Consider the following 26,094-nt stretch of genomic DNA (forward strand, 5'->3'; position numbering starts at 1 on the left):
AAAAGAAAATTTATTTTAAAAGTTCATTTCTAATTTCTCAGGGAAACTGGAAGTAATAATGAGGCTTTGCACATATTTAATTTTAAAATATATATCTTTAAGTATTTGAGCCAAACAATAAAGAAGCCAAAATATTGTTTTCCTCCAGCTAGAATTTATAAACAAGGGCAGGTATATACAGTTTCTGAAACCGTTCTTAGAAAAGAAAAACATTAACAGTAAAGTCATTCCTTCCCTGTTTTACACAGTGATCAAACCTACAGTATGTGGAAATGGGTTGAATAGTTCTTATCTATTTTTTATTAAAAATAAAGTGTTACAAATAATTATTTATTTTTAAATAATTCAAAGTTCTCACCAAGGCTTGCCTTTGGTGAGTCACTGGGTTTTTTACAAAAAAATTTTGTTGAAGTCCTATATGACTGTTTTTGTCAATATAATTACACCACTATCTAAATATATTTATAAGTGATGAAGTACAGTGATGAATTACACCTTCTACTGGTACCACATCTTCCCTTCCCTGTACAACAATACCAAGATACTCAGATACTATATAAGAACAGGAAAAAAATAAAGGGGAAGGGGGGGTATGAAACAACCCCCCTCCAAAAAAAAACCCCAACAAACCAACCCAAATGAAACAAGCCCCCAAAACGTCAGACCCTATTAATTTGGAGGTCTAAAAGCAAAGACGAACTCATAGTGGGAAGTGTAGGATTTACCTTGAAAAACTGCATGGGGCTAAGTGTTACATGCAGTGTCTGCTGGGGGGATTATTCAAGCTACCTGTGTAAACATTTTTTAAAAAAACTTTTTACTGTTTTTTTATTTAATCAGTGACTATACGAGATGGTTTAGAAATAAACCTCAGTTGTCACTGATATACCACTAATGGAATCAATCATATTGTAGGAAGCACCTGAGTACAAAAGAATAATAACGGAACTTAACACTGAATTTAAGAGATATGATGTATTTCGTCGAGAGATTTCACATGCATAAAGATTTCATGATCCACATGTCACATATTTCTTGCAAATGTGATATTGTTCTTTTCATGAAAAAAGAGCAAGAATTAGAATTTTCAGTAATATACTTGCTTAACCTTTTAAGAAAAAATAAAAAAGGAAAAGCAGAAAGAAGATGGAAGGAATGGTATTCCATTCATCTGTTCTGACAAAAAAAAATAATTGCTGAGTACTTCACTCATTGGAAACAGCATTTGTCAGGAAAAATGTGTGGTTGATATGAGCTCATCTGCTGGCTAAATGTGACTGAGAGTACAGAGAACTTGTCAACTGGACAAAGACTTCTCAACACGACGGGTGTTATGATGTTCAGATACCAGATCGTGTAACAACTAGACTAGCAAATGTATTGATTTCTTTCTTCTCTGAGTTTAGGAACAGAACACCTTAACACATGTAGGAGCCCTGAAGGTTGCTGCCAGAAGGACTTTTCTTCTGTTAGGTGTAGTACTATCAGTCGTTCCATGCTAGCCCAGAAGTAACGTTAGTATGACCAGAATGATCAGTCGTGACCCATAAGTTCCAAGACCATATGTGTGAATAAGTGTACATTTTAAGAGAAAAATAGATTTAGAGAAAGAAGTATCTCAAATATGGAGCATGATAAAAACATGAATCATGAAATATATTATTGTATGATCAATACTGTACAGAGGAAATTAAATATATATTTACATATCATTTTTATGTTTTCTCATTAGGTTTTTTACTTACCTAGTGATTTTACAACAGAGACATGCTTTAATTTCTTTTTATTTTTGTATTTGTTAAAGAACTCTTCAAATAATTCTTTCAGCACCTAAACTATCCCTTTGAATTTAGACTTGTTCTGTTCCATCATGTACCACTTAGTTCATTGTGGTGTCCTCATGAAGCTGAATTCATCTTACTTTACATTAGTCAACTAAAATGTAGGTATCGAAATATAAGTGTAATTGTAACCTGATTATTTTTTCTTCACACTAAAAGTAATAGTAATAATAAAAAATGTCCAATCTTCGTTATCATATTTTACCTAGCCAAGGGCATTCCACATAAGGCTGGGAGCAATATGGAGATATAATTATCTCTTTTATTGCAGGTTAGAATTGCTAACTACAAAACAAGTAGCATGTACTCTGTCAGTCATTACCTGTGGCTAGGGTCCCACTGTACTCAGAGAAGATACAGTCAAATCAGCCACTAGAGTGAAGCAACTCAGATCCTGAAGTAGCATCTCTTCAGATTACATTGGCTTTAAGGGTCAGTCCAGTCAACTAACCTAGAGCAGTAGGTATGACACAGAGCTAAATGGAGCCCCGCATCCTTCTGGGAGTGATAGCTGGATGTCTGAAAGAACACTAGATACCTGTGTTAACAAAAACTACATAATGCTTCCTGAAGTCTCCACAGAATATAGTAAGAATTTTTACACAAATTCGTATATAGAAAACTATACATTAGGTATTACATTTCGATGTTTGAATCTGTAGCTCACTCCCAGCAAAAGAGTATTTACAAATTATTACTTTGAACCAAGAAAAGAAAAATGTCAGAAGCAGGTGTTCAGGCAAAATTCCTAGTAAGGAAGTCAATATGATTAAGGGTTGACAAGTTAATGTTTAAACACAGAATAAATAGGTTGCAGAGAAGGAAATAGATCTTTTCAAATGCTAGGATTTTGGACAAGATAAAAGAGGAAACAAAAGGAAGGGAGGAAGGAAGGAAGGGAGGAAGGAAGGAAGGGAGGAGGGAAGGAAGGGAGGAAGGAAGGGAGGAAGGGAGGAAGGAAGGAAGGAAGGAAGGAAGGAAGGAAGGAAGGAAGGAAGGAAGGAAGGAAGGAAGGAAGGAAGGAAGGAAGGAAGGAAGGAAGGAGGAAGGGAGGGAGGGAGGAAGGAAGGGAGGGAGGGAGGAAGGAAGGGAGGGAGGGAGGGAGGAAGGAAGGAAGGAAGGGAAAGAGGAAGGAGAAGAGAGAGAGAAAGAGAGAAAGAAGAAGAAAGAGGAAGGAGAAAGAGAGAAGAAGGAAGGAAGGAAGGAAGGAAGGAAGGAAGGAAGGAAGGAAGGAAGGAAGGAAGGAAGGAAGGAAGGAAGGAAGGAAGGAAGGGAAGGAGGGAGAGAGGAAGGGAGGGAGGGAGGGAGGGAGGAAGGAAGGGAGGGAGGGAGGAAAAATTATAAAAGAAAAAGGAAAAGAAAAATGGAAAAAGAGGGAAAGAAAAAAGGGAAAAAGATAAAAGGGAAAAAGGAAAAAGAAAAAAAGAAAGAAAAGCAACAAGTTGTATTTACAGGTGAAAAAATTAAACTGAGATTCAATGTACAAGAAAACAACATTGTTCTGTTCTCAGAGTGGGAAAAACTTGGAAACTTATTGTTATAACAGATGTACAAGTTACTTGTCAACACGTATCAGCAGCTTTGGAAATGAGACAGGCATTTAGTAAATCTAATATCTCCACTTAAAACAAGACAAAAGATTTGTGTGTGTGTGTCTTGCCACGTGTTAATCCAAAATAAAATACAGGGATTGCATTTAGATCTCCATGAAAAGGTTCGCTTCATTAGAAGAGGATTATTTGGAGACAGATTACTATTTAGGAAATACAGTTAGGAAGAAATAGAATAAACCCTGGAAAATGTATAGTCTTATGAACAATGGCAGTTCATCTACCCAGAGGAAGAATCAAGACTGCCACCTTGTCAATAAAGGTTCAGAGCTAAGACAGGTATGAACCAGACCAACTAAGAAAAAAGCTCCTCTTGATCCACTGTATATCCTATGGAAAGCGGTGCTAAACATGGAAAATAAAACAAAACAGAAAAGAAGTCAACCCTATCAAAGAGAAAAGCGTGAGCTATGAAAAACAGAATCACTTATGAAACATAACTGTAGCTCAACCATCCAACAAAATGTTTACACATTTTGAAACTTACAAAATCAGGATATTCGTGCTGTGATTGTAACGTATCAAATGAGCCTCACTATCCTCATATTGTTCTATTAATTTACCATATTGCAGTTACTTTTTAAAAAAATTACCAATAGGATTCTTGTGTTTTGTAGTCAGTGGCAATATAAACCCAGATGAACTGATAGGCAAGATCTGAAGTCAAAGGCAATATAGCCAATCATGTACTAAAATATTAGTTTTGAAATTAAGGAAAACTTTAGGAAAAATATAGAATTTTGTTAAAAGAAAAAAAAAAAGAAGAATAAAGAGAAAGAAAAGGATAAAAATTACAACCAAAAAGCTAATATTACTTGCTATTCAAAGCATTTTACCTGGAGCAGTACCACATACTACTGGGTAACAGTATAGGCAATAGCAAAAATTCAGTCATGACAGGGCACCTGAATGGTGTAAAAGTGTCAGCTTCAGGCCTGCCCAGCTGTCTAGGAGGATATAAGGGCAAATTTCAAAGAGATGGACTCTTGGAAGACAAGCTAAATTTGGAAACATACCCCTCTCAAACAAGCTCACGAAGCTGCCTAAATTTCCATTACAGTTCAATATACATGTATAGAGGCATATAATCCATCATTTGCCTATTTACATTACAAACCTCTCCACAACAGAGATCACTTTTGACTCTGCTTCACAATGCCTGGTACAATGGTGTTACAGTCCTGGCAGGAATTTCTAGGTACTCTCATACTAAATTAACTAGTTAGTAAAGAGTCTGGGCAGTCCTTGCCCTTTTATGCAGTTTCTGCTACATTTTGCGTGGGATTATACCTTGAAGGGTACCTGTATCTACAAGAACAAAGGATCACATTCATATCATAGAAATAGAGGTGCCTTGTATACAAGTCATTGTATACCTAGGTATATATGTATAGATAGGTGTATATATATATAGGTATATATAGGTACACCTATATATATATATATATATATATGAATACCTATATATATATGTGTGTGTATATATAGGTATATATATATGACTAGGTGTATATATATAGTCATTCCTCAAATTAGAAGAAAAGTTGTTTTCAGAATAAGACACATATATTTGCAACGTCTGGTTGAGGGTGAGATTAGCCTTGCTCCAGAAGTGCTTGTTCTCTCTGTTGACAATACGGGGACTCTAGATGGCTGGCCCAGATATACATAGTTTCATGTTAGGTTCCCATTCTTGGACAGAATAAACCTAACACAAATCAGTTGAAAACCATAACAAAACAACAACAAAAAAGAAAATAATTAAAAAAAAACCCAACACAAAACTGTGACTGATAGTGTCTTTGAAGTTCTTGACAGTTGACAGGGTTAAAAAAAGAATGAACATTTAGAAACTACTTAAAGTAACTACAGCACTAGATAAGGAAAGAGTGGAACTGAACAGATCTTATTTGTGCTTAGCAAAAACATTATTGTTTCACAGGTGCAATAGATACTATTAAGACAAAATATTAGCCTTTGAGGATTAAAATCAAAGGAGAGGTCAGGGACGCTTGTTTCGCCAAAGATGATTTCTATGGTGACAGCAAACACATAATTGCACTGTGGCTGACTATGTAATCACAAATCTACCCCACATTCTTGTTAGCACTTTCCATAACTAATATGCCTAGAATAGAAAAGAGCTGATGTTCTCAAGCCTATTCCATGGTGGCTTTTCCTTTCACAAAATTCTTGATTCATGGCACCTTCTCTCCCTCTGTCATTGGCATCCACATCACAGTTTGCTCGGCTAGGTCTTTTATTTCAGTGGAGAAGTTACACAGTAACTTTTGGAGAAGTCATTGAAATTCTCTATTCTACTCCCAAAACTGGGAAAGAAAACTACTGAAACACAAATTTGAAATTGGCATATTATTAAGTATATTTAGTATCCGTAAAGGGCAAATCAAGAACAAGATCAAAACCTCAGATATTGCTAAATAATTTTAAATAATTCAAACAGAATGTACACATGTATGGCAAACATTTATACACCATGACACTAACAAAACATGTTGAAGAGGGAATCATAGCGATTCAGGAACTTAGATTGTAAGTGGGAAATCAGGGAGTTGTTCTGATTGCGTGTCTTGCTCTTGTTAACCAGTTATAGCCTTATTCCAGTCTTGACAACTGTAAAATAAAAGTACAATGAGTGCATAAACACCGTATTCTCCTGTTCTTTTCTAGCACCTTCGAAGTTGTTAAATATCATGCCATCCAGGAGCTAGAACACAGTGAATACGCATATGTGTATATACACATATATATATATTTACATTAGAAGACACTATGTGACCTAAAAGAAAAGCATCATATGGAAACAAATACACTTTGTATGACACTGTTCTAGAATAGATATAGAAATAGATTTTGCTGTTTTCACAAAATTGGTCTGAAAACTGTAAAAACACAATATAAAAGTTTAGGGAAAGTGTTTCAAGAACGTTCAAAAAGTTGTGCTTTCATTAAAAAATAAACTTATAAACCAAAGTAAATTTCAAAAATAAAACCCCCAAAAGATGTATTGGAAATACACAATTCAATTTTCCAGTCTTTAACGTTGAAAAGTAAGAACTGGTCCTAAACAAAATTTTATCAAAACAGATATAACTTCAAATAAAAAAGTTCTTCTAGAAACTTTTTCCTGTAATGACATTTTTTTGTGATGGAGAACTTTTTATGGGTTTTCTGTTTTGTTTTGTTATATTTTTTATGAACAGCTATAGGTATAGATATTAACCCCTCCACTTCTGGCAGCTTTCCTGTCACTTTGTGACAATATGTGGTATTTTCAAAGACATTGTGGGTTGCTTGGGAGCAGAGGAAATCTTCAGAGAATGTGTATTATTTTCCCCTTGAAAATGGTCTGAATCACATCAGGTTTCTATCACTCATGTCATTTTCCATGATATTCCATGACACACATTGAAAACACAGAAAGAAAAAGCCACTTTAACTGTTTCTTTTTTTTTTTTTAAGTCCCAGACACCTGCCAGAATGTATTACCCTCAAGAGCACTGACAGAACAGGTTTTTTTAAAAACATGATTAAAAGAGTCACAAAATGTCAAGAAGTAAAAGAAAGGAAGGAAGCAAACGACACGGGCTGCTAATTACCATTTTACATCCAAAGTATCAGATTTAATAGTTCATTAAGTTTTCTTCAGATGTTCTTATCTACTGATACAATATAGTCTAAATGTAACCTCAGTTTATATCTCCTGTTTTTTATTTACTGATTACTCACTATGTATGTCTGATAAAGAGAAAATGTAATAATTAAAATATATCACCTCTGCTGTGACACTAACAATTATTTACCTTGTACATTTAACATATTTTTATTGTGCCTATGAGATATAGACAAATATAATTATTTCTTCAACATCTTCTACAGAAAAAAAATTACAGGAAAAAAATGTTTATTGCCTCTGGAGAGTTTTTTGTGGCATTTTGAAATAGCTGTGTCAATATAAAATCATATTAGAACAAGTTACAGATATTTCTTACATCATTTTGACCAGGAGAGGTCAACGTTAAACTCCCTTCGTAGGGTTGACTTTGAATGCCTACATCAAGGTTAGAACAACAATGTCCAAACTTCACACAGTGTGACATCCATGCTGAGATAGTTACTGTAAAAAGCTAATCTTTTTTCATTAAAACCTACTTTTAAGAAACTTTGTATAAAAGTTATGTCTGCCAAGGAAGCCATCTATATTCTGTCTACAGGCAGTGGAGAGAAATTGGTTTCTCCCTGGGGGAATTTTATCCCATCCTGAAGCAGAGATGTCTCACAGACATCTTTAGATATTTAATATTAGGTGATACGAATCCTACCTTGAGTTATTAACTTCAGAGCAAATAGATGGGACACCAGTGAATTAATTTTCCCTCTCTGTTCTTTACCTAAACAACCTAGTATTTTAAATCTTAATATATTTAAAAAATACTGAAACTACAGGTGAAATCTGAGGGATTCAGTCTGATTTTGCAGTGAAATCTCAGATACTTGGAAAAGACTCAGTAGCCAATATTTATGGAAAAAACAACCCAACTGGAAACAAAAAAAAACCCAAAACCATCAAAGAATGAAAGTCAGTGAATAAAATAGTATTAACATTTTATAAAACAAGAAATGGGAATTACCTTCTCCTACCTTTTGTCATTTAGTTATTAAATCACAGAGGTGGGACTTAGTAGTTTAATGCAAACACAGTTAAGATTTTTAGAGTCAGATGAGACAGTAGTGAATGCCACACAAGTACAAATAATGAAGAGTCCCGCTTTTCATAATATCAGCTTGAGGTCAAAAAGGACATATAAAAATATGGACACCTATAAACATATAAAGCAACACTAGCTACTCAAAACCAGTTTTTGTAAAAGACAGGAGTAGGTGAAAAATTCAGAATGATACAGCATTCATTTCTACGGCAATGTGCTGCATCCAGAACAAACAGATCCATGTGGGACCCACTGCATGAAGGTTCACTGGAGGTTGTTCCACTAGTGCATACAAAAGATACACCAGCACTCATAAAACAACAGCTGAATGAGCAGACAATAAAAGCCTAACTGCAAGAGGCAGTTAAATGATAAAGAGATGCTGCAGCACTGAACTTGCTTAGGTAAGAACTTTCTGCCCAGTGCCACTCCATTATGATTAATGTGTGCACATGCGAACTTTATGAAAAAGATAATGAATTGATTGTGTTCCTAAACGATGCCATTTTAGACCTGTTTGGATTCCTGCCTTCCCCGGGGAGCAGATGACCACAGTCTGTTAGCTTAAACAAATGAACGTTTAATGGTCGTCTTTCTGCCAGCCAAGTGGAAAAGGGGAAACATTTATCAAAAGAAGGGAGGAAAAAACTGATCAAGCTGGCTATTCATCTGGGATATAGGTGCTGCAAAGTGGCTATTGAGAAGGGAAAACTGCAGCAGTTACCATGCCAAACTCACTTCAGGCATTGCTCAAAATGTGGAGGTCACAGAATCCACAACTCGGGAGAATTTCACATCCTGGGTTTCTCAGAATAAAAAAGGCAAGAAAGGTGAGTTTAATTATTTAACCACAAAACAAAAAAATTGCACGTACAGGAAGATCTTGCAGGTGGTGTGGTTATTCTGCAATGGTTTTATTTTTTAAGTTTAGTGTTCTATTCAATGAGACTGGGAAACCTCAAAAAAGATTTGGCTTTGTAAAGGATTTTGTTTTCCTTTGTTTTCACAGAATCACAGGGGTTGGAAGGGATCTCTGGAGATCATCTCGTCCAACCCCCCTGCTTGAGCAGGCACACCCAGAGCAGGGGCACAGGACCGCATCCAGGCGGGGTGTGAATGTCTCCAGGGAAGGGACCCCACAGCCTCCCTGGGCAGCCTGTTCCACTGCTCTGGCACCCGCACAGGAAAGGGGTTTGTCCTCATGTTCAGGTGTAACTTCCCATATTCCAGCTTGTGCCCATCACCCTTTGTCCTGTCACTGGGCACCACTGAAAAGAGCCCGGCCCCATCCTCTTGACACCCACCCTTTAGATATTTATAAACTTTGATAAGATCCTCCCTCAGTCTTCTCTTCTCCAGGCTGAACAAACCCAGGTCTCCCAGTCTTTCCTCGTAGGGTAGATGCTCCAGGACCCTGACCATCATCGTAGCTCTCTGCTGGATTCTCTCCAGTAGTTCCCTGCCTTTCTTGAACTGGGAAGCCCAGAACTGGATGCACCACTCCAGATGTGGCCTCACTAGGGCAGAGTAGAGGGGGAGGAGAACCTCCCTCCACCTGCTGGCCTCACTCCTTTTAATGCAGCTCAGGACACTGTTTGCCGTCTTGGCCATAAGGGCACACTGCTGGTACAGGGTCACCTCGCTGCCCACCAGCTCTCCCAGGGCCTTCTCAACAGAGATGCTTTCCAGCAAGTCAGCTCCCAACCTGTACTAGTGCATGGAGCTGTTCCTCCCACACACCTGCACTTGTTGAATGTCATGAGGTTCCCCTCAGCTGACCTCTCCAGCCTGGCCAGGTCTTGCTGGACAGCAGCACAGCCTTCTTGTGTATCAGCCACTCCTCCCAGCTTGGTATCATCAGCAGCCTTGCTAAGGGTGTATTTTGCCATTTCATCCAGGTCGTTGATGAATAGGTTGAACCAGGACTGGATGCAGCACAGACCCCTGGGGAACACCACTAGTGACAGGTCTCCAACCAGGCTCTGCTGTTCAGCCAGTTCTCAATCCATGTCACTGACCATATATCTAACTTACACATCCTAAGCTTACCTGTGAGGATGTTATGGGAGACAGTGTCAAAAGCCTTACTGAAGTCAAGGTAAATGACATCCACTGCTCTCCCTCCATCTGCCTAGCCAGTCATGCCATCATAGAAGGATATCAGGTTGGTCAAGCATTATCTCCCCTTGCTGAATCCATGTGGACTACTTCTAATAACCTTCTTTTCCTCTACATGCCTGGAGATGACCTCCAGGATGAACTGCTCCAGCACCTTTCCAGGTATGGAGGTGAGGCTGACTGGCCTGTAGTTTCCCACGTACTCCTTGCCCTTTTTGAACACTGGAGTGACGCTGGCTTCTCGATTTATTCTTCCTCCACTCCAAGGCAGAGCTCAATGCATTCCAGTATGTCCCTCACATAGAGAGCAACTCCCCCGCCCTTGCCTTGCTGGCCTGTCTTTCCTAAAAAGTATGTCCCCATCCATGACAGCATTCCAGTCATGTGAGCTATCCCACCATGCCTCTGTAACTGCAATCAGATCATGGCCCTGAGACCACACACCGATCTCTAGTTCCTCCTGTTGATTGCCCATGCTGCGTGCGTTGGTGTACAGGCATTTCAGAGAGGTACTTGAGCACACAGGTTTCCCTGGAGGGATGCACAAGGATCCACTATAGCCATGCACACCCTTGAGGTGGTTGGTCTTCTGATTGTCATCTCGTGAGGCAGCTCAGACACGTTTGTCACTGATCTGGTTGGCCTGGTCTTATTCCCCCATTGGATGTGACGGCTTTAGCATCGCCACTTTGGTCCCTGCCCCCTGAGTCCTTGTTTTGTTTTCACTTGGCTTTTTACATGTGTTTTACTTTACGTATTTTTTAAACCACACTTAAATTTCTCCTCCAGTAAATTCCTTTTATTTTTAATGGATGGGTTCCTTAAGCATAACATATAATCTAACAATTCAGTGTCTTTTCATGTGTTTGATTTACTTTACTTGTTTTTAGATATCTATTTTTACTTAAAAAAACTAACCCGGTGACTGGTTTAAATGGTACACCTAACTTAGGATGATTAAATTGATACAGACCCTTTGTCCAGACACATGTTTTCATCTTTCCTGTTGGTAAATCATCATCCATGCTTTTATCCTCGTTATGGTGATTAGAAAATGAAAAAGAAAATGACCATAAGAAATTAAACAATTCTACGATATGGTAACTGTGGATTGATTGTGTTGGGACAGAAATTTTTGCTTATCTTTATGACAGCAATATTTCAGTGCCTGCTGGAAAAAATGCAATATTAAGTACACAATAGTACAGGCTTGATGCCAACTCAGTAGAAAACAGCTTTATGAAAAATGAAATGGTAATCTGGTGGATAAGTTGAACATGTCAGCAATGTGCCCTTTCAGAGAAAACTAGCTGCATATGTGCCTGTATTTGCAGTCCTATAGCCAGAAGAATGAGGGGGTTGACTATTTTCCTCTATTCTGCACTTACTAAAGTGCATCTCGTGGACTGTGTCCACTTTTGGGCTCCCAGTACAAGAAAGAGGTTGGCAGAGTAAAGTAAGTCCAGGTGAGGGCCACCAAGATGCTTAGCGGACCAAAGCATGTAGTCTATGAAATGACACTGAGACATTCAGGTTTGTTCAGCCCAGGGAACAGAAGGTCGGAGAGTGGGAGGTCTAGTAGGTGTTTGTTTACAAGTTGCAACAGAAAATTCCAGCTGGGTATCTGGGTATTAAGATATCTTTTTCTTTTCTCTTTTTTCTCTTTTCTCTTTTTTCTTTTCTTTTCTTTTCTTTTCTTTTCTTTTCTTTTCTTTTCTTTTCTTTTCTTTTCTTTTCTTTTCTTTTCTTTTCTTTTCTTTTCTTTTCTTTTCTTTTCTTTTCTTTTCTTTTCTTTTCTTTTCTTTTCTTTTCTTTTCTTTTCTTTTCTTTTCTTTTCTTTTCTTTTCTTTTCTTTTCTTTTCTTTTCTTTTCTTTTCTTTTCTTTTCTTTTCTTTTCTTTTCTTTTCTTGCCTTTGCCTTTGCCTTTGCCTTTGCCTTTGCCTTTGCCTTTGCCTTTGCCTTCCTCACCTCCCCTTCCCCGCAAATATTATCAAACAATTAAATAGGAGTCCAGATAAGTTTTGGACTATCCATCTTTTGAAATATTAAAGACCTGACTAGACCAAGCCCGAAGCTACTTGACCCAACCTTGAATTTAGCTCTAGATTTGAAGTTGGAGCAGGTCATTTGCAGAGGTCTTTTCCAGGCTAAATTATTCCATGACTGCATGATTCTGTGACCCTACAGCAATGATATACAAACACTCATTTACAGATAAAGATAGTATACAGACAGGGAAAGACTGTAGAAGAAAGATGCATGAGAGAATTACAAGGCACACATAACACCTATAATTTGACAGTGGTGCCTTATTGACTACATAAAAAATAGATAAATTTTTTATATTTTTTTTAATGAGTTGTTGTGTAATGAAAACAACAAATCAAAGCTTCTCAATCCTTCAAATCAAAGAGTTACTATTTTAAAAAACTAAATTCAAATCCATTTCTGACCAAGAACAATATTTTATTTTTTATGAAATCTTAATTTTTGTCTCCTTGAAACACAACAACAAAAGCAACTATCCTGATTGTGCAGAACTAATCTTCTTTTCAGTCTCACTCACCTATGTGTACTGGTTCCTCTCCAGTTTATAACTCTCCCATTTTGAAAACTTGGTTACTCCAGACGTAACTTTCCAGTACATCTATGCCATAACAAGAAAAATTTTTCATGCAAACAGTGAATTTCATTCCACATGTTGTAAGCATGATTTAGAAATACTAGACATTCATACGCAGAATTCAAGTCAATGCTGAATGGGAGGCTGGTAAGCCTGGATTCCTGGGATCTTTTTGCAGCACAGGGAATCAGGTGTTCAGTTTTATGTCTTATCCAAAAAATACTACTTCCTATAGCAGAACACTCTTCTATACAGTATTGGGATATTGGCTGAAAAATGCTTTAAAGAGAAAAGTATTGCATATTGAGGAAGTCATCCACTTATGTTAATGAGTAGTCTTGATTTTCCTAAAAGTGCTGGGCTAGTCTTTTTGAAATAAGTATAGTCCCTTTGCTCTGACCTTTCATGAATGTTGGATGTCCAGCTGAAAGTTTTTGTGGCTTCATTTGCAGAAAATTTTAATCATCAAGGTGTACTCCGTGATTTTAACATCTCCAGAGCTAAGCGTAAGTGATCACTGAAATTTTAATTAAGACTTTCTCTGAAGTTGACTTACAGTTTCCCATAAAATGATGTGATTGTTAAAGTGAGTAGTCATGAACTTAAGGCTGAGCTGTATGCTTTAAGCTCATCTCTGTCAGAGATGTTCTGTCAATACCTGTTCTCAGGAAGGTCTCTATTAAACAATGAGGTTTTGTTCTTCTGTCAGGTTCGTCTTTTCAGACTGTCTGAAGAAACACAACTCCAGTTAGTGATGTAAACCAGATGCTTAGCTTGTTCGTTCTGCTAACTACATTTTCTTTTTGTAAGTTATAGACATGCTAACCTATTTAAAACATAACTCAGGTGGCTGGTGAACCACAGCGCCTGCCAGCTCCTCAAATAAAGAGGATCCACTTACTCATCTGCTCTGTCTCCATCTGCCTGCTAAATATGGATTGACTGCTCACTGTCCAAACTGGTAGTGTAAGGATCTGTTTGAGGAGAAGAATTCCTCTGAATACATATTATTTTTCTTTTTCCTCTACATTACCCTCTTCATTCGTAAAACAGGTTTGTTGCTCTGCATTTATGTGCCATGATGTAAGATGAAATGTCACCACATGTCAGAAATTAGAAAGAAAATATTTTTTTCAGACCAGAATTCCTTATGTGATTCTTATTTCCTTCAGTTTTTAGCAGATTGAGTATTGAATTGTTCAGCTACAGCCTGTGGATAATTTAATACCCTGAACATTTCTCCTAGTGTGAATTACAGACATATTTGACTTGTTCTACAAGGCCCTGAACATATTGTTTCAGGCCTTATCTATTTCATGGGAATCTTGTAAATATCGATGGATGAAATCCCAGAGAAATCTCTTTTAACAAACCTGCTTTTAAAAAAAAATATACTAAAAGAGACTAGTCATTATTCTTTCCATCCACTCCCATGTACAGACACTGGATGATTGACAGATATGTCAGCATAGACCCACTGCCTTCAGTAGAACAATGTTCATTTTCACTAGCAGATAATCTTATTCCTTTTAAAATTGCTTTACTTTTGGAAATCTTGAGAGAAGTTGGAAGCTTGTAAGAATAACTTGAACCGTATTTTCCTCTTAGTTTTACCAGTGTACATCGCAGTAAGCATCAGTCAAATCCATGAAATTACTTCAATGAAAATTAGGAGAATCAGAGGAGAATCAAGACCGCTATACTTACATAGGAGTTTTCTTCAGGTGGATAAAAGGCTGCCACTTTCAGTGTGGAAAACTGAAGTTGTATAAAATTATAGCAAGACTGAGAATCATATTAATTTTACTCAACTTTAGCCTTCTACAGGGCAGGGTAATTCATCTTAATAATCATTTCAGATATCTGTCTACATGCAGATAAATCACTCTTTGGAGTCACTTTCTCTTTCTATAGACTACCAAGGCAGTCTATACTCCAAACATAGATTAGATATGGAAAGATATGTGGCTATTAGGTGAGATGAATCTAACCTTGGGATGACCATCAAAACAAAAAATCAAACAAAAAAGAAAAATCCACTGTTACCATGTACAAACAAATTAGGAAGTATTTTGCATTTTTCCTTGCACGATACACTTGTCCTCTTTTAAGAAAAAGATTAAGCTAATTCACTGACATAACTACGATATTTAGAACTTGGAGACAATTTCTGAAGAAGGACTTGAACAGAAAGTGGATTGAGACATCATAAGTAGGTAACAGTTACTCAGTATAGTGAAATATATAAACAGTGTAGAATATAAAGTATTCCTGATTCAGTGTAGAGCTTTTTGGGTTTGTTTTTTTGTTTTGTTTTGTTTGTTTCATGAAGTTTACGTATTCTAAACTGAAAACGGTCAAACAAAAAATTGTCATATGAAGTTCACAGGGTGTAACATTCTTCCTGAAGCTTCATAGAAAGAAAATATACCTTAACACAATGTACAGTAAAGGGGTGGGGGGTGGGGGGGGAAGGAATTGCTTTTCAGTATAATATGGGCACCAGGAGGTTGGATTAATATAGCTAAATACTGACATTTACTTTGGGCAAATTAAACATTTCCCACACTGCACTGACTATACCAATTGGTTCTCCAACTACAGTACAAGCCAGTGAATTAGTTTCATTAAGCTAATTATGTTGTATCCAGGGATGGAATTACTTTGACCAAAGTGGTCCTTCTAAAAGTACAGTTTATCTCATCTTAAAATGGGTCTAAATATGTGAGAAGAATTGTACCTTTGGATTGCCTGCTTTTCTTTGTTGACTATAAGGGGAGCCTAAGCTGCCTAGCTCAGAAGTATCTGCTCAGTGCAGATACTTATAATTAAGTGAAAGTAATTGCATCCCAATTTCTTTGGAAACTCAGCTTTGGATCCTAACTATGAAAGCTATAAAAAGTCAAACAGGAATCATTAGGAAAGGAAAAGGAGGAAGAGGATTACAGAAAAATTGTTGGAGAACATTGCTCGTGACTGCTTGGAAATACAGCACTCTTTTAGGAGACCTTAAAAAAATAATAGTTGAGGAGAGACAGAAAACCTTTCAGGGCAAGAGAGGGAGAGTATGGAAGTTAGGATGAGAAACCTTTTGTTTCCCAAGGCAAAAAATATTTACCTGGGAGATTATCAATTCTGTGGGGTAATTCTGAAGGTCATTCTTTTACATTATTTATGTGTGTATTTATTTATCTACTGTAGTGAAAAATATTTTAATTGGAAATGGATCCTAAAAAGTCCTCATATATTTCCTTTTCAGTTTTGAATGTATTCATACAAAAACATACAAGCATTTAAAAGTGCACTTTCTTTTCCCTGCAGTTGGGGTACATTAAAATGTGGAAGACTGAAAAGATGAAAAAAAAAATTAGTGATTTATGTGTTTATTTATATCTGTGTTTGATGGAAAGAACTTTCTCCTTATTTTTCTTTTTCCTTTTTAAAAACTCTTTTTTTTCATTTTAAGGCTAATCTAGTTAAGTAAGCAAACAATTGCTTCTGAAAAGAAAAGATGAAGTAGAGGGACCATGTAGTTTATATTGTAATTACAAAGTTTCAACTTTGATTAATTTATAGTAATGAGCACACAAACAAAATAGGAGGATGAAAACCTTAATAAAAAATAAACCAGAAATTGTGCTTTGCAATCGTGGCTCAAGCATCTTCAAACTTAGAAACACTTGCTATATAAAAAAGCTGTTGCAAAACTTGTGTGAGAGCAAATGTCAGTCAAAGGTTTGTATTTCCTGAAAAAGAAACCACAGCAAGACAGGCTGAGTTTCTACTGTGAATTTGAAAAGATGAAAATGACTTTAATACTCAGATTTATATTTTTTATTCATGAAAATATTATGTGTGGAAAAATAGCAGAAGTCTATGGGGAAAGACAAAAATGTGAGGAGTAAGTGAAAAATCTAGACGAGTTCCTAGATCAAATGCTAGAGAAGTTGATTAGAAAAAACCTGTGGGTATTTTTATTGTTTGTTTGTTTTTCACTTAGAACAGGAATATTATATAAACCATAGAAATGTGAAGAGGTCCATATCAAAATCTGTAGAAAAAAATCATGAACTACACCATCTATCCTAAATGTCATTCTAAAAATAGGCAATGCAGGATGAAAAAGCTATCAGACAAGAATTTCTGGCAAAAATCAAAGAATACCATCGTTTGTGTCCAAATCAATGAAGAAATCTCACAAAAGGCAGAATCTGTACATGAAATCTGTAGACCAAACACTTCTTTAATTTCAAGGAGTGAATTTACATCATGTGAAAGAGCAAATGGAATCAGTATAGGTTCATTACAGAACTGCTATGCAAATTAATTAAAAAAAAAGGTGCTAATTTTTCACAGTCTCAAGCCACTTGGTATGGTCTTAACTACTTGCATTTAGAAGTGGTCTTCTGAAAAAATGTGGTATTTATAGAAACATGAAAATAAAAAACACTTGCCTCCTCACTTCCTGAACTATTGGAGCTGGGTAACAAGAGTATGCTATAGGTCTGTATCACACAGAATGCATAATGATCCATCTTCAAAATATTTCAGTTGTGGGGGTTTTTTGCCATGGCTACTTTATGACTTTCACAGAAAATATAAGCATTTTGCAAAAATGTATCAATTTTGCACAGAAAATTTTAAAGAAAGAGTTAAAATGTATACAGAATCAAAGCTCAGAAATATAAGCAAGTCAGCCAGTCTCTCTAACTCATGTCCCGAGTTTCAACTCTACTAATGTTATTCCTAAGAAATATGTTGTTCAAGTCCCCTGATTCTGGCTATTCCACCACTTTTCCAGCCAAACTATTCCATGTTGCTTCAACATGTGGAAATACTGGAAAGATTTTGCTTTAGTCCAACCTGACTCTTTCTTCACACAGTTTAAATCCATTAATTTGTCCTAATTATTATGGACTTGAAAAATAAACTTCTCTCATTTTTTTAGGATGTTATCAGGTACTCTGGCATTCTTCTTTACTTTAGCAAAATGACCCCAATTATTTTGATCTTTCCTCATAGCTTGTTTCTGGACCTCTGATCACTGTTTGTGCTTTTCATTTCTATCTCTGAAATGCAGCACTCAGAATTGGATATCAGGCTTTAGCCAATGCCTTATCACGAAAACCAGAGGACTAATTCATGTATCTCATAGGCTAAATTTATGTTTATATATCCCAGTATGGTGTTTGCCATTTCATTTTTCTCCTTTTGTTTCAGCTGTATGTCAAAACACCTCACTTAAATAATGAAAGAAATCAGTTTAGTCTTAATTTTGTAATACGTAATTTTTTTCCTGCATCCAGAAGTGCTCTGATAGTTGTCCTGGAAGAAGTTACTTTATTTTCCTGTGCCTCATTTTTCATATTTTTAAAACAGGAATACTGACACTACCATCTTTCTAGTTTTTTGAAAGCTAACTACTACAATGGGTGAGGTAAAGATTTGTATTTTAGATTATATACAATATTTTAGTACAATGACTTATTATTGCCAATTCACTATATTTCCACAGTAAGTTGTTTGTACTTTTTAGGGAAGTATGAAAATTTTATATCATTTTTTGGCATATATAGATGTATACACACACGAGCTTCTGAAAATCCTGCTTTATAATTACCAGTGTTCTTTACAGATTATCTCAGATGTATTTGTACCACTAAATGATTTATTGCTTAGAAGCCTCCAGTCTTACACTCTGAGACTGGATTCATCAAAAACATAACTTTGGTTTTGTTGTACTGTTGCAGTTCATGTACTAACTGCATCCATTTTTACAATAGTTAATTTTTGCCACTCTCTACCAGTAAAATCCAATGATTTAAAAAATCTATGAGACTGAGCCAAATGTAGGAAGGTCTCTCAGACACCAGTATGGACTGAAAACTCTTGGATTTATCGGTAGAATGCAATAAGCAGAGGAATAGCATTTTAATGACAATAAAAACATAGTTTACATGTCCACTACACACTGAATCCAGTTGGAAAAGAATCTACTAAACTCTTATAAAAGGCTACACACAAGTTTTTTAGGGTCTCTTTTGAAAACTTAACAGATAATTGGAGTGTGAATTTTGATTTAGAAAGTTATGCCCAGGAAGCTGCCTGACATGTCCTGATGGCAATGCATGATCCCTAAAAGCAATATTCTGCCTCTGAAAAAAAAACTTTTCTGAAGAAAAACAAAACAAAACAAAGCAAAACCAAGCATTTAGTATTACAAGGGGATACCAAGCAAACTTAGAAAAGTCAGTAGTAATAAATCGACTCTGTTAATGTCTAAGATATCATATTTTAGATCTTGTATTGTCTGCTGGTTCTGCCAGACACCCTAAAAACGTTGTGGCAGAAGTCCTAAGGTCAGCCCTTTGCTGCCTGTCTCCAGTAAGGTTCTGCAGTAGCCGATGACCACATCTACTGGTGCACCACTAACTGTGCTCATTGTCCTGAGTTTAGGTAAGTCCAGAATATGTGCCTGATTGTTATATGAAATACAGAACTAAAGGGAGACTGTGAACTCCTCATCATGGGTACCACATCATACTTCTCACAGTTTGATCATAATATTTTTATTCCATTGCCAGGTCTCCTTAACTAACCTGATACATCTGATAACTTCAAAAAGCTACCTCTAAGTCTCAGTCATATTCAAAAGCAGTACCTACCTATTCACATAAGGGTTCCGTACAACACATGAGTGAAATATTCAAAAGCAAACTAATGATGAATGACAGACAAAAGACAGCATTTAAAATGCTAAGCCTAAAGCTTGTATCCCAGTCATCACGAGCCTTTCCCTTACCTTATCCCAGCTCCCCTATGTAGCTTTCCAGGAGATGAACATAAGAGGACCGTCTTCCTTCCTCCTTACTGGCTAGTGTAGTACCTTTTTGTCTCTTGTTGTACAAACTTGCCCTCTGACCTCACCCTTAAACTTTCAAAATGCTGCAGACTAACACATATGGAGATAAAAGCCTGTCTTCTTAGGGTATTTTGTTATACTCACATGGCATTCCCTCTTCCCTAGGGTCTCTCACACTCTTGCTGCAGCTCAGAGCTGTTCTTTCCCAACTTCAACAAGTGTTTAATAGCAAGCTCCCAGCTCTGCAGAGCTTCAGGCCATAGTATAGATATCTGTTTGAACTGCTAACAACTATTTTTCCTATACATTAGCATGGAAGCAAACTCACTATTTATGCACCAAGATCTTAAGCACCAGCTGAGCAAAATTATGCACAGATTGAGCAAAAGGCTCTAGCTATCATTTTCAGTGTGCAGAGATGTTGATAATATCTCTCTGGCAGGAAACTGCCCATAATCACTGATCACCAAACCTCTTACTCTGATTTTAAGAATGGGAGAGAGAAGACAATTTTAGTTTTAGCTGTTCTGACGATTCAGAGCAGGAGCCATACTGGATGATGGTTTAGAAATGATGTACTGAACACTGATCTTCAGCACAACAGTTTCTGACTTCAAGGTTGTGAGGCTGTGAAATGTTTCTACTGTGGATATAAGATGCCACAGGCCAGAATATTGTCCAAATCAACCAGTTACTTGAGATGGTGAAACGAATCCTCCAGGCCAAAAAAAGAGATAACTTTTAACCTGGAAATTTAAGCCATGTATCAAAAAGGTGAACAAAATTTAGGAAAAAAAAAAACAAAAAAACCCCAAAATTGATAGAATATTTTTTATAGGAAGGATGTGATCTTCTGTGGTTTCTAAGACTCATTGGTCTGGAAGAACACTGACATGAAGTTTGCAAAGATTTTTATGAAAACTCTCTGACTATGATCTATACTCAGTTATATACAAAACTCATGTTCAAGAGTGGAATTTCTGAATCCTCCAGTGAGAAAATGTGTCTATAATTATTAGTTAAATACTGTGTAGATAGAACATAGAATCCTAGAATCCTAGAATGGCTTAGATTGGAAGGGACCTTTAGAGGTCATCTAGTCCCACCCCCCTGCAGTGAGCAGGGACACCCTTAACCAGATCAGGTTGCTCAGAGCCCTGTCCAGCCTGACCTTGAGTGTTTCCAGGGATGGGGCCTCCAACTATCTTTCTGGGCAACCTAGGCCAGGGTTTCACCACCCTCACTGTAAAAATTTTTTTTCTTATACCCAGTCCAAATCTACCATCTAGTTTAAAACCATTACCCCTTATTCTGTCACAACAGGCCTTGTTAAAAATATTGCCCCCACCCTTCCTATAGTCCTCCTCTAAGCACTGAAAGGCCACAATAAGGTCTCTCCGCAGCCTTCTTTTCTCCAGGCTGAACAACCCCAGCTCTCTCAGCCTGTCCTTGCAGAAGAGGTGCTCCAGCTCTCAGATCATTTTTGTGGCCCTCATCTGGACCTGCTGTTAGATGTAAAAATGTAGTTCGAGGTCTATATATACTACTGAAAACTCAGTTTAAAAATAGGGAGTGAAATTCTACTCCCTTTGAAGTGCATTGTATTAGATAGAAAATAGGAAATGTGATTTTAGCCACATTTTTCTGTTTTCCCTTGAAGTCCTATGAATCCATAGATGAAAGATTTGCACCATCCATGAACTTCACCATGATCTGGAAGGCAGCTGCAAAGTCACTGAATTCCTCACTTTTGTCACCATCTAACTAGAAGTTCTGTTACACAGGAATGGAGCTTGTTATCTGTGGGATTTTACCAATACAAGAATACATTTAAAGGAAATAGTGGCCATTGTTGTGAGATGTCCCGTGACATTTTGTTCCTATTACACTAAATCTTTCTGTACTTATATACATACATGCACTGAGCAATAAAATAAATTGATTTTTGTTGTCACCAGCATGTTTTCGATGTGCTGCTCTTTCACTTTACCTCTCCAAAAAGAAATTTTCTGAAGTACGTCTTCATGAAGTGAGTAGTCAGGGCTTGCATTGTTCTATGGGAAATAGTGTGGGCAATTCATCATCAGCCTCCATCTCCACACTTCACCTAGATTTATTAATTAATAAGGATGTATTTTCCACAGAGGGCCAAGAGGACTCTAGCTCCCCATTAACAGTAGCTTGTAGACACTCACATTCCCTGTTACATTACAAGCGTGATGCTGTACGCCTGCTTTATCCTCTCATCAGATTGTGGCTGTGTCCAATCCTGACTGCTATTTCTGCTGTAATTGCAAACAGTTTGATTTCTCAAACAATCTCAGCTCTTGTTATGCTCCCCTGGTCCTCTTATGGAAAAATAATTTGTTTTTCTTTCTCTGCCTGCAGATTCTGTAAACATCAGATGGTATTTTGAAGTGTCCCCTCCACCCCCCACCCACTATTTATGGAGCCTGTGGTGACTGATAGGACCATGAGGTATGTGCTATTGGCAGGGTATTCTAATAGACAGGGAGTTTTAGGGCTCAGACACAAACTCCCCGAGCAACTTCAGTCCATTCACGTAGTCTTACCTGTGCTTCAGTTGAATAAAAGAGTAAACTTATCTTCCTTTAAAATGTTATGTTTGCTTAGTACTTTGCTATTTAAACACCTATGTGACCTTTGGGTGGATTGCTATTCTCCCCATTCTCTTTTTGTTGTATTTATGTTCTTAAATAAATATCTAAATCATAGGAAAACTTCTTAGATTCCTAGATTCTGTTTCCGTTACAGATCCATACATAACATAGCTCTAATATTAAGGGTTATGCGTTTCTATATGATGCCAAGGAAGTGTCTTGGAAATTATGAATGATGAGATAAGCTTAGCCACTTCGTTTTTATACTGTTGATAATGTTTATGTTGTGTCTTTTTAATTAAAATGATGGAGGGAGATAATTAAAAGGATGTCCTTTACTTATAGGAAATGCCTATTTTAGCATGTGTTTTGCTGTCAGTCTTTTGCAAGACTCGTCCTTGACGCCAAATGCCAAAACATCTTTTCTATATAAATTATTAAGAAAGAGCACTGCATATATTTTGCACCAGATAAATTATGCACCCATTTTAATCTAGATGAGAAATAAGGAATTCCTATTCCACTGCACATCTGAATTTTGTATGGAATTTTGCACATACTGTGATGTTGGGCCCAATATTTTATGCATCAGCTTATCTCATGTTTTCTTTATAAACTGCAGAGAACCTGCACACTGAGTTATGTGTTTTATAAAAGGGAAGAAACAATCCAAAATTAAAATAATGTAATCAAACAAGGTGGGGAGGTTTGTTGTTTGGATTTTTTTCCCCTGTTCTTTCTTCCCCCGTACCTTTTCCCATTCTATTTTGAATCATTTTGAATCTCTTCAGTCACATGCAATTTCCCATTCTATTTTGAATCATTTTGAATCTCTTCAGTCACATGCAATTTCACAAAATAATTTCTCAGTAAGAGGCTGAAGTTACAAAAAATCCGAAGTACCAAATCTGATAATTGAAATGCTGCCCTGCTCTCCAGCCACAAACTTTTGCTTATTTGAAGTAAACTCAAGCTAACTTTTTTTTTTTTTGATGTGTTGAATAATGCGGTTACCTTATTAATTTTCACCATGGTTTTAGTTCTGCCAAGATTGCCTCTAGCAAGGGATATTGATAGGAAAAGATGAGAAACATAAAAGGTTAACACAGAAGGGCAGATAAACAAATAGGGTTTGATCCAAAGCCTGTTTGAGTCAATGAGAGATTTTTCCATTGACTTCAGGAGACTTTGGATCTGACCCATCGGGCATTTACTTATCGATACAGTGAAATGCTGAGCAGGTCTTATGAAATGTCAGTTGTCCTCAGCTACTGTCTGTGTCAGAAAGAGTTAAGGGGGTTCAGTGCCCTGGAGATCTTTAGTATTTAAAAGTTAATAAGAAAGTATATGGCTGAAAGAGGAAGAAGAGGACAGAGACCACATACATGCAGCTTCTAAGAAATCCTGTTAGAGTCAATCAGACCAAGCAGACACAACTGCTTTGTTGAATTAAGCAGACAGTGAAGAAAAAGGCACAGAAGCAGCTGAAGTAGAGGAGGGAAAAGACAGCAAAAACCAAACAGAGTTTAATAGGAGAGTGGAGGATGGAGGAAAACTTAGAAGAGAGTTGAAATTAAAGATGAAGCAGGAGGATGAATACCTGGTTTTGTCTGATTTTTGCCTCCCGAACACTTAACATACAATGGGAGTTAAAATATTTTTAATTTATATTTTTCACTCTCTTTTTAGCACTATTTAGTTTTTGCTTTTGATTTTGAACAAGCCCTAAAATTGCATGAGGTCTTTGGGTCATTTACAACCTTCTGTTTCACACACCACTTCTGGGGCCTTCCCCAGGGGCTGTATTTGAGAGGCAAATGAATTTTGTACACAGCTGGTGGTATGACTTGAAGACTCTTTTTCCTTTGCAAATTTAACCCTTTACTACATATAGGTTTTTTTTTTTCTATCCTCTTTTCTACTGTGTCAGAAATGTTCTTCAATTTTGAGATGTGGGTTTTATAGAGATACAATTTCAGAAAACTGATGTATTATTAACAGACCACTAGCAAAACAGGAAATGCTGGTGAAAGGCAGAAGACCTGATTTGTGTTGTTACATCTTGTAGGTCACTAATCCTAAAAAGAGTCAAGAATATAATTCATGGATTCTCATAAATCATACTAGAAAGGACCTCCAGAGGTCACATAGTTCATCTGCCTGAATAAAGGCAGGATCAAAAATTTCTAAACTATCTTGTAATTCTGGTCATGTAGACAAAAAAAGAAAGTCACGTTTTGCATTTTATAAAGAACTAAAATAAGCTCATAAAACCAGCAGCATTTTTTATAATAAATAAAAAAAACAGTTGAATGCAACTGCACAATTATTTAAAAGAATAGCAAAAAGAAAATAATCATAAATATTGAAATTTGATTTACTTACTTTACTACAGTGCCACCTGTCCTAGCAACATCCTGACCTGCTGCATGTGATATTTTAACCTTTCATGTATAAGCTTTGGTGATGTGGAAAATAGCATTGCTTTTCTGATCTTCAAGGCTGAGTCATTCTTCTTCCCTGGGCCAAAATGAGGTCTATGAGCCTCAAGGAAGTAATGAGAATAATGTCAACACTTTGAAATTTACCTTAAATTGTGCATTGGTTTTGTTTAAGTTATAGTGCCAATGTCTAAGTATAAAAGTCAAAAGAAGCATGAGAAATAAAAGAGAGACTGTTGAGCTGATATTTCTTTTGGGAACTGAGAAAGAAAAATAATCTTAAGAATCTGATATGAATGACATTTCCAGCCTTAAAGAAGGAAAGAAATATGAAAATAATTTCACAATGTTTCTCTGCATTTTTCAAGTTGTCTTAAAAACAGATTTAGCAAAAATAATGAAAAAAATAAAATAAGCAGAACAACTTTCTCATTTGTATTTCAAAATATTGCAGTAAACAAGAACATAAAATACAGTTCACTAAGACTTCAGAGATGACATTCTTAATTGCAAATATTGGAAGATCAGTTGATTTCAAAAAAGTTTTATTTTAAAGAATATATTTCATTATAAGTGATGTTTCTTCCAAAATTCATATTAAGATACTTTAGGGACAGGATAAAATTTTCACAAGCAGTCATGGCTGCGACAATTTGATGATCGATGAGTTCAATAGTACATCACTAAACATGAGGTTTATTTCAACTGATTTCATAATCTGTCTACTTTAAAGTAGTTATGGATGTTCCCTCTATAGCTATAGGTAGAAACACCTGGAAAGGACAATTCAATGACTGATATATGAAACAAAACAAATCATACTCTGGACTTATCTTTCTTCTTTCTCTTTCTGCCTTTCTCTTTCCACTTCTGTTCTTCTTTATCTTCCTTTCTCAAGATCTTTCTCCTGCTCATCTTCTTGCTCTATTTCTCATTATTCTTATTTCTCTTTCCCTCTTTTCACTACGAGGGGAATATACATGACTTCTTAGATTACTTGACTAGCATTCGAACTAATGAAGATCTGGTAAAGGCTAAACAGAAAATACCAATATTTTGGCTCTGCCATCATGTAAACTGGTAATATTCTTAATCATCAACATTTGATGTTGATGTCATATATATATACATATATGTATATATATATAAAAAAAACCATAAAATTTATGCAAGACTCAACACTGGGGATCATAAGACACTGATCATTTTATTAATAATCCCACTAGGTGTGGGATTTCTGTTCCATTA

Source organism: Phalacrocorax aristotelis, chromosome Z, assembly GCF_949628215.1.
Source record: "Phalacrocorax aristotelis chromosome Z, bGulAri2.1, whole genome shotgun sequence".
NCBI lineage: Eukaryota > Metazoa > Chordata > Aves > Suliformes > Phalacrocoracidae > Phalacrocorax > Phalacrocorax aristotelis.